Source organism: Priapulus caudatus, unplaced genomic scaffold (assembly GCF_000485595.1).
Source record: "Priapulus caudatus unplaced genomic scaffold, Priapulus_caudatus-5.0.1 Scaffold299, whole genome shotgun sequence".
In the NCBI taxonomy this organism is placed as follows: Eukaryota; Metazoa; Priapulida; class Priapulimorpha; order Priapulimorphida; family Priapulidae; genus Priapulus; species Priapulus caudatus.
Window position 1 is genome coordinate 95,613 of NW_014577360.1, and position 10,176 is coordinate 105,788.

General features: G+C 42.5%; 1 non-coding gene across 1 annotated transcript; it reads right to left on the bottom strand.

Moving 5' to 3' along the window:
* Positions 1 to 3,996: 3,996 nt before the first annotated feature.
* On the bottom strand, positions 3,997 to 4,068 carry Trnah-gug. The gene has a single exon. It is a non-coding gene; the product is annotated as a tRNA-His (tRNA).
* Positions 4,069 to 10,176: the final 6,108 nt, after the last annotated feature.

The following is a 10,176-nucleotide window of genomic DNA, read 5'->3' on the forward strand; positions in this document are numbered from 1 at the left end:
CATACATACATACATACATACATACATACATACATACATACATACATACATACATACATACATACATACATACATACATACATACATACAAACATACATACATACATACATACATACATACATACATACATACATACGTAGATAGATAGATCAATGAATAGACAGCCATATAGATAGCTAACTAGTTAGATAGATAAATAGATAGATAGTTAGATAGATAAATAGATAGATAGATAAGTAGGTAGGTAGATAGACAGATAGATATTATTTTTTGATATAAAATTAAATAAAAAGAAAAATGTAAATTCCTTGTATAGCTAGTCTTGCTAGTTTCCTCATATGAGAGATATATAGAGAAAATCTTTGGAAATTATATATTCAAAATAGAATGGAGTATCGAATTATGTATCGCAAGTATTTACCTAGAGCGTCTAGATAGGAGTATTTAGGGTATCTATCTTTCGCGGTAGTATGAGGCAAACCTGAATCGTTTAGTGAAACTCTTTGATTGGCGTTTAGTCAGGTAACGATCGCATTATATTCTACAATAATTAGGCTCACAATGGTAATATAAGCTAGGATGTGCGGGTGGTTAACGTGACGTCACGTGCTATCTATTGTGGTTTGCGATAGTTTCTGCATAAAACCCCAGTAGTCGCGAAAGAAAACGCGTACCTAAATATGACAGGCAGGGATTCAGATTAGTTGTTTTGGTTCTCTGCCGGGGCGAAAATAGAAAATGTGGGCGAGTTGCATGACGTCATTCACCACTCTCAGAATACGGATTATAACAGGGCAATTTAAATAGGAAAGTACACTAACTTTGGGTTGTAACACTGAAACCAGTCTATTTGTTGTTATTTTATGCACAGCAGGTATATTTCATTGGCTGTATTGGTGTTATCTAAAATATCTTGAAATGTTATTATCCTGAATATCCCAGCATAGGATAAACGTTTTTACTGGTTAGCAGTTAGTATACGAGGGATGACACGGTTGACATTTATTACATATTTATTAAATTAATCTGCAGGAATTTTACTAATTAATATTAAAACACAACTCTTAGGCAGATGATATACGTGCTCTGTCTCAGGTACACCTCTCTCAGTAACCTCGCTTTCACCTTAGCAAGTGGCGTCATCGTGTGGCAATAAATGTCACAAATAGCCATTACGATGTAAGTGAATCTACTATACGTTATCTGATCGCGGATACGACATTATAGGTCTCGAAAACTATTACGCATGAGCTGGTAAATGGCATCAACGTGACAGTGTACTACAGTATGCTGCGGGAAGCATACCACACACTGTGCTATATACGTGGCATATGTTGCGTTCACTCAACGACGAGAGGTGTACTAGAGCTATAATATCACAAACTGCATGGTTCACTGAGAAGTTTTCACGCAGAAAGACGAAAGGTAACGGGCATCAGCACGAAGCTCACCGTGTGCGGAGGCACAGGTTCAATTGGCGTTTAACATATATGATTAGTGTACGGATAAACAAGGCGCGCGGCGTAGAACGCGCTTTTATGAAATGATCTTTTGATAAAAAAAAAATCCCAGCGAGATGGGGTGCCGACTACGCCCTAGTCATGGCTACCTGTAACCACTCGCCCTCCACCCTATCCGGCGAACAAATCCGACCGCATCTTTTCCAGAGTCGGCGTTTCCAAAAGCTTTCCCCGACACGCGACATATGCCAACTACAGTCACGACAATTGTCTTTGCTGATATGAGCTTATATAGTAGTAATTGATATGACAATTGGCGCGTGATAGCAAACTCATATACATGCATCCCGGCTAGTATAAAATGGAAACGATTCTTTTTGGGATGCAGAATTGGACCATGTTAATTATCCGACAGCTGAAAAATACCGGATGAAATTTCCATGAATCGTGAATAGAAGGCAACCGGGACGTAGAAAACCCTAAATTATTATTTAACCGGAAAGTGAGAAGTGGGATATTTTTTACCCTGGAAACTGAACTCGATCTCCACCTCCGTATCCCCGGTGATATAATGAAACCACAAAAATAATTGTTAATGAGCTAAAAAATAAGGAGAAGCATAAGAATAAGAGGGATAAGGTTCGTAACTGCAACATAGTACAGCATAGGACCGGATAATCAGTTTAGAAATAATATCTAAATACTATCTTATCAACGCTTATTTGAACAGCTGCTGAAAAAAATTACCGAACTGCTATATATATATATATACAATCAAGAGAACACTGCATATAATATACATAAATATACATTACATCAGGAGCGTATAATGACAAATATCTTGTCATTATTGTAACAAAAATTTATTACTGTCATTACTGTGACAAGTCATTACTGTGACAAAGTCATTACTGTGACAAGTCATTACTGTGACAAGTCATTACTGTGACAAAAATTTGTCATTATACGCTCCTGATTACATATATAACACGTAAAGAATAATAATACATTTATAATAATTAATGATCGAGATTATAGGTTATGAATATGCGAGAATACGCCCTAAACATCAAACATGCGAAACCCCCATTTCAAGGTCGCATTGCCAAATTTCATTGGTCAAAGTCTCAGATACACTAATGCCAACAGCGGTATGGTGTACGGTTTGTTTTGTCAATTTAGTCCAACCATATGTCGGTTTACAACCGTACACACACCATATTTCCGCCAACCATACACATTGTAACGCCACCAACATGATATTTATAAAAACCTTATCTTTCTTTACAGTAACACGTGTGCATATTTCCTACCAACAGGTGCGCGCGCCAATGAACCACAATTCCCCCACACTAGTTTGCTAAATCATACTATAGTAGTTGGTCAGCGAACGATACAAGTAGTTTGCAGAAACATAGTTTTCCGCGCGCAGTGTACAACCTTTGACCTACGTACGTGGAGCAATAACGTAGCCTCGGGCGCATATGGCGGCCGCCGATTCCGAACCCTCCAAGGGCCACCGCTCCTATTGAGCACACTGGCGCATTGCAGTCGCACACATGCAGCCGATAACCCCTCCACCCCACCACCACCATGCGCTCTTAAGCTATAGGCCGTAGGAAAGTGTACTAACTGAACGTGAATATTGAGTTTATTGAAGCACGAATAGTTTAATTAATTACCAAAAATATACGCGCGGTATCGCTCATAGGCTAATATACGCACGGCTATGAGCGGTAGAAAAGTGTACTAACTATCATATGGCGCGAACGAATTGAATTACATTTCAAAAATTCTAGATACATATATATATAAACACATGTCTTAGCTATAGTCTCTGTAAATTTTAAGTTTATTGAAGCACGATTAGTTTAATTAATTAAAAAGTGTACTAGGCCTATAATATATATTGTAAGCGGGCAAATCCTACGCGATATGAGAAATGATGGCAATGCGGGAACGCAGTCAGGGGAGATGTATAAAGCAGAGACGGGAGAGTAAGCGGTCGACACGGAGATCAAGAGAGCCGTGACTCGAGATGGCGCCGGCTAGCTAGAAGCCGCAGTCACGAAGCCACGAGTTCTTGCGGATTGTGACAAGCCGCTAGACACTGACCAGATGACCCTATTAATATCAGGGGGCCAGAATCGGACTATGGATCCGAGCCAAGTGCGGCAACCGCTTATACCCCACCATATTCGGTAGTGTAAGGTAGCAGTTGTAATACTCCCCCCACCGTATTTAGTATGGCCGGTTGGCCAGAGAAGGGAGCTATAACGAGAGGTGACGTAGGAAAGGGAACGCCATATAAATAGTGGAGAGCAGCCGCTTCTCGGGGCTCTTGTACCAGCCACCCGCTGAGAAAGGTGTAGTGTGTAGTAACCGCTCTTGCTTTCAGTAGTGCACGGATACCTCATGTATTGTATTAGAGATTGAGTAAACACCAGTGAACGTTACTTCTTGTCTTGTTTTATCTCTATCAGTCTATTACAGACCTTCTACTGCGGTAGTGCGAATAACACCCCTACATTGTGGTGCCGTGACCAGGATTCGAACCTGGGTTATTGCGGCCACAACGCAAGGTACTAACTACTATACGATCACGGCCCCTCACCCGGCCGATCGTACCCGATGTGACCGGTGGGCCGGTGAGATGTGCGTACTGGTGGGATTAGACGTGAGGTGTGGGGTGGCGGTGTGGCAGGTATGAACGTTAGGCTTGGTTGAGACGGTGTTACGACAGCGCGAGGTGGTGATGCCGGCCTCACCACAAACGGCTGCCGCAACTCCCTGATCTCAGCCGGACGCTCGCTCGCTCGTGATCGTCCGTTATGACGACAATATTGGCAGGGGCTGCATCCGCAGCACCTGACGCAAATGTATACTGCAAATATTACAGTCGCTAGCGCAGCTAAACCTGCATAGGTTGAAGCATAGTGCATAGGCGCGTTAAATGCCGTAGCACGTGACGTAACATCTCTCCCATACAGTAGTGATTGATTCTTCCTAACAGAATCCTCTAACTTCCTGAATGCAACTTCGAAATCCGAATGGGTATACAAAGCTTTGGGCACCACCATATGTATGCGAGACATCCTGCTCGTTGCATTAGCTCCTGGATCTCCCACTGTTTCAAGTAATGGCTGCCATAACTGTGGAATATCAGGCCAACTATCTAGCTGGAACGACGGCGGCACAATCTCCTCCCTGGATTGATGAACATAATACGAGGGTAGTTGAAAATAATCGGAATGAGCCTTACAGCCTGACTCTAACGTTATCAACTGCTGGTTGGTAATGAGGTGCTCTGTTACACGCGGGGCCTCTGTGTCCCAGCCATAACAAGACGACGTGACATAAAACGGAAACGGTGTGGTTACTACCCAAATTCCATGCGACAAATAATGCGCCTCCGGCCGCGGTCTCGCCGAAAAGACACCACCTTTTCACATTTAATATTAATTTCTGTGGGTAAATTGCGGAAAAGCGCCATTCCACACGAATTAATCTGAGACGATGGGTAGACTGGTGTGTTTAATGGGCAGAAATCGTGATCGTTATGCAAACACATCAGCGTCTCATGCAAATCCGGTTGTATGTAATAATCATGGTCGGGTGTAACCCCAAGGTATTTATGGGCCACGTTGTATCGTGCTGCGGTTGCTAGCAATGAATTTGCACCTGGTAAATAGACAAGAGGGGTCAGAATTTCATATATATCGAATAAGGATTCCTTCTGTCTTAGCGGTACCGACGCGAGTACATGCAAGCCATGCGGCGAAGGAATAACCACTGCCTCTATTATCTCGTAATATTTTAAGAGTGACTCTGCTGGTGTATGTGACAATTGAAGAGTTGAGGGTAAAAGCAATTGAATGTTCGTTAAAATTCCTAACAGGTTATGGAGTGGAATGAGATCTGTTGATAATCTACCCCCCCAGTAGAGTATCGACCGCTCTTGTTATGGCATCTATGGTTGACTGTAACTGATCAAATGCAAGTGTGAGCCCATTTATGGCCAAATATATGCGAGTTAAATATTTAAATTCCGTTAAGGTATAACCCTCAAAATCTTCCAATTCCCTGGGTATATATTGCACCCGATCTGCAATAAAATTACTGTGATCAACTACTTGCTTCAACAGTTTAGTATTTAATTCAGTATTTATACGAGTTAAATTTATTATTGTGATGCTGTCATCCAAAAGAGCCGAAAGATGGGATTGGGAAATCTGCATATCGTTAAGTTGACCCTGGAGATACTCGATGTCATCCTCTGTAGCGCTACCTATTAACCATTTTGCTAACTTACCGACGCCAGCAAACAAAGATCGCTCTGGTCGTGTTCTATGGAAAGAATGCAACCCATGCACACGTGCGCTCAATGCATCCTATCTACGAAGAAACCACTGTAAATGAGTCTGGAGCATTTCATACAGATCATGCGCGAATGCTTGTTCGCCACTCCAAGCAGGATAAGAAGGCATCGCCTTATACGGGGAAATAGGCGTTTGCAAATGGTTAATCTCTACATGCATTCGGGTAAGGTAGAGGTTTAATGCAGAGGTGTTTACGGAAAATGCTATCAACCAGGTGTTTTGTGACTCTGACAACTGGTCTTTCTTGACAAACAGTGCCCCGTTCGTCGGCTGTAGTGTAGAATCCACCACCGCCGGTGTCAGTACATGCCAACACAGCGTGGCTAGCACGAGTCTGGAAGAAATATGATACCATTTTAAAGATCCCCCTGGGAACGCAGTGCCACTTGCCGGCGTTCACGGAGTCTGGCTAGTGGGATTTCGTCCTCCTCCTCCCACTGCAAGGAAATTTGCCCGCCATTATTATCCTCAGCATCGTACGCATGCTGGGGTCTGTCATTTGGCGTCGTTTCCTCCTCCTTTCGCTGTGGTGACACTGCCGCCCCCTGTCGAGGTAAAGTATTGGTTAGTGTTTCACCCCATATTCCGCTAGGGTATGCAAACCTGAGACTGTCGACGTGTACATTACGCATATTACCCGTACGCGTATGCCTAATCCGGAACTGTACCGGAGATAATTTCTCATGTATTACATGATACGGTCGCCAATACGAAGCTAACTTCCGACTGGCTCCGGGTATGACTGTAGGATTATACCAATAAACCTCGTCACCTACCTCAAATTGTTGATTCCTTGCTCAACGGTCATACAACTTCTTATTACGTTCTAGCACTTGCGCGGTGCGTTGATGCATAAGCGTGCATGCTTGATGCATGTTATCTATCGCGATTGATACTGGATCGCTCGCATACAGACGGCCACGTGGTAATAACAGTGTGTCTAAAGGGAGCACCGGGGGTCTGCCGTACATGAGGTAGAAGGGTGAGAATCCCTTTGTACTATGTTCTGCCGTCCTGTACGCAAAAATAATGGGTCCTAACACCTGTTTCCATTCTGTATGTCGAGAACTTACTAAGCAGGCTAACATATTGTTCATCGTGCGATACCGTTCGCATACCGCGTTGGACGCGGGATGAAATGGGGCCGTCTTGACGTGATGTATCCTGAAGACTTCTGAAATACGCTTCATCAATGAGTTACAAAATTCCAACCCTCGGTCTGTAAGAAAACGCAGTGGACAGCCATGCGTCGGGATGTATGAATTTAGAATTAAATTAGCAATAGTTGCTGATGACTTATTAGTCGTGCAGTAGCATTCAGGGTACGCGGAGTAAAGATCTACGAACGTAACTATATATCTATACCCGTCTTCTGTCATCGGCAACAGCCCTACGACATCTATGCTGACTGTCTCATTGACCGCTGTCGGCATAGGGGCTTCGTGCAGTGGAGCGTTGACTCTCCGTGACTTCCTAGCATTACACGGCACACATTCCTTGACATATTTGTGAATTTGCTGATACATGCGTGGCCAAAAAATGTTTATTTGCTATTTTACGGTATGTTTTATCAAACCCAAGGTGTGCAGCATGCGGCGACGAGTGACATGCATACATAACAGCCTTTACTAACGAGCGCGGTATTACGACTTGTGGAAGGAGGGGGTGTGAGGATCAGCAGTGGAAGACGTAAGTAAATGACATAAAATCTCCTCCTCCATATAATATACCTCGATTAATTTAATTTGGCGTAAAGTGTTGGGTGAAAACTCTCTTACATGCTTCTTGTCTTGTCTTGTCTCTATCAGTCTACTACAGAACTTCTACTAAGGTAGTGCGAATCTAACGCCTACATTGTGGTGCAGGACCAGTCGAACTTGGGTATTCCTTTGCCAAACAACGAACTATAGCTATATGATGCACGAGAGTCAAGAGAAACACTGAGTGAAGACAGCTGTAACGATGATAAAAAAGAAGAAGAAGAAGAAGAAGAAGAAGAAAAAAAAAATGTGGGAGAAGAGGAAGAAGAAAGAGAAGAAAAGAAGATTGTGACATTCGTTATGCAGAGTTTCGCCATACGAGCAAAATGTATGGAAATGCAAAGTGACAGTGATATGCCGCTGCAAATAGCGCATATAAGCCAGAACTGATCTTGTACGACCTGGCTACGGAAGAAGCAGGGACGACGCAGAAACACGCGCGATTCAGCTATACGCAAGGACCGACAGGAAGCAGCTGATGCCGGGCAGCGACAATATAGTGAGATATCAGTTGAAAAGACAACAAACAATCAAGGAGATACTTCGAGGCGGGTGAGTGAAACAAGTTCTTGTGTCGGCATAAATAGATTTCGTATTAAACTAGCTTGCAAAGGTACGAGCGTATTACTTAGCGAAATAGTAAAGCACTTTTCTCCACCTATAACTGTTACCGCCACTATCCCCTTCACCACCCTCAACATCAGATTATTTTTTTACGTTAGCCATGACTGAATTACCTATAGAAACGATGGCATGTGTTACATGTGAAGTTATTAAACCTTTACTGGACAGCGTGGTAGAGGGTCTTGATTTCGGGTTACGAGTTTTCTGAAATGCGTAGAATGCCCGAATTCCCGAGACAAGGCATATAGTTCTAAGGGAATAAGTCGAGGTGCTAGGTAGACGCACAGGTTAATGCAAGGGCCTGGGATATACGGCCTCGGACTCGCTGAGGTAGGCCACGAACAGAATCGTGGGACAGAGAGCGGGAGTAGTGAGGTAGGGGCACAGGTAGATTTACGCCCGTTAGCAGAACTACGAGATTCACCTGAGGGGGTAATCGTTCTGTTTAGGTGTCACGGTATAAGTATGACTCGGAGGATAGCACAGAGGGGAATGTACCCCTAGAGCCCAAAACATACACCCACCCACCCAACCATACCCTTCCTGATCCATTATTCCTATTGCATACCAAAAAGTGCATATTATAATCCATAACCGTGCCGTAATCTCGGTCACCGGCCTAAATCTCGGGGCTCTTGTACCAGCCACCCGCTGAGAAAGGTGTAGTGTGTAGTAACCGCTCTTGCTTTCGGTAGTGCACGGATACCTCATGTATTGTATTAGAGATTGAGTAAACACCAGTGAACGTTACTTCTTGTCTTGTTTTATCTCTATCCGTCTATTACAGACATTCTACTACGGTAGTGCGAATCCCCTACAATATATAACTCTGCCATATGGCGCAAACGAATTGAGTTACATTTCTAAAATTCTAGATACATACAGACACATATTTCATAACGTTGAAATTGACACTTTCGGGAAAAATCTCACGAACGTGCGGAAATTTTTGCCTATCGATACCGCGAGTATATATTTGATAATTAATTAAACTATTCGTGCTTCAATAAACTCAAAATTCACAGACACGTACCACAGCACATGTACTAACTATCATAAAGGGCGCGAACGATTTGAGTTACAATTCTAAAATTCTAGATACATATAATCACATGTCTTAGCTGTAGTCTCCGTAAATTTTGAGTTTATTGAAGCACGAATAGTTTAATTAATTACCAAAAATATACGCGCGGTATCGCTCATATAGGCTAATGTATACGCACGGCTATGGACGGTAGAAAAGTGTACTAACTATCATATGGCGCAAACGATTTGAGTTACAATCCTAAAATTCTAGATACATATAAACAAATGTCTTAGCTGTGGTCTCCGAAAATTTTGAGTTTATTTAAGCACAAATAGTTGAATTAATTACCAAAAATATTCGCGCGGTATCGCTCATATAGGCTAATGTATACGCACGGCTATGGACGGTAGAAAAGTATACTAACTATCATATGGCGCGAACGATTTGGGTTACAATTCTAAAATTCTAGATACATAATACTCATATGTCTTAGCTGTGGTCTCTGTGAATTTTGAGTTTATTGAAGCACGAATAGTTTAATTAATTACGCTAAATATATGCGCGGTTATCGCTCATAGGCTAATATACGCACGGCTATGGACGGTAGAAAAGTGTAGTAACTATCATATGGCGCGAATGAATTGAGTTACATTTCTAAAATTCTAGATACATACAGACACATGTTAGTTTCATAACGTTGAAATTGACATTTTTGGGAAAAATCTCACGAACGTGCGGAAATTTTAGCCTATGAGCGATACCGCGCATATATATTTGATAATTAATTAAACTATTCGTGCTTCAATAAACTCAAAATTCACAGACACCACAGCTAAGACATCTGTTTATATGATTCTAGAACAAATACCCCCCGGACAATCACCCCCCGGACAATTACCCCCCGGACAATTACCCCCCATGTCAT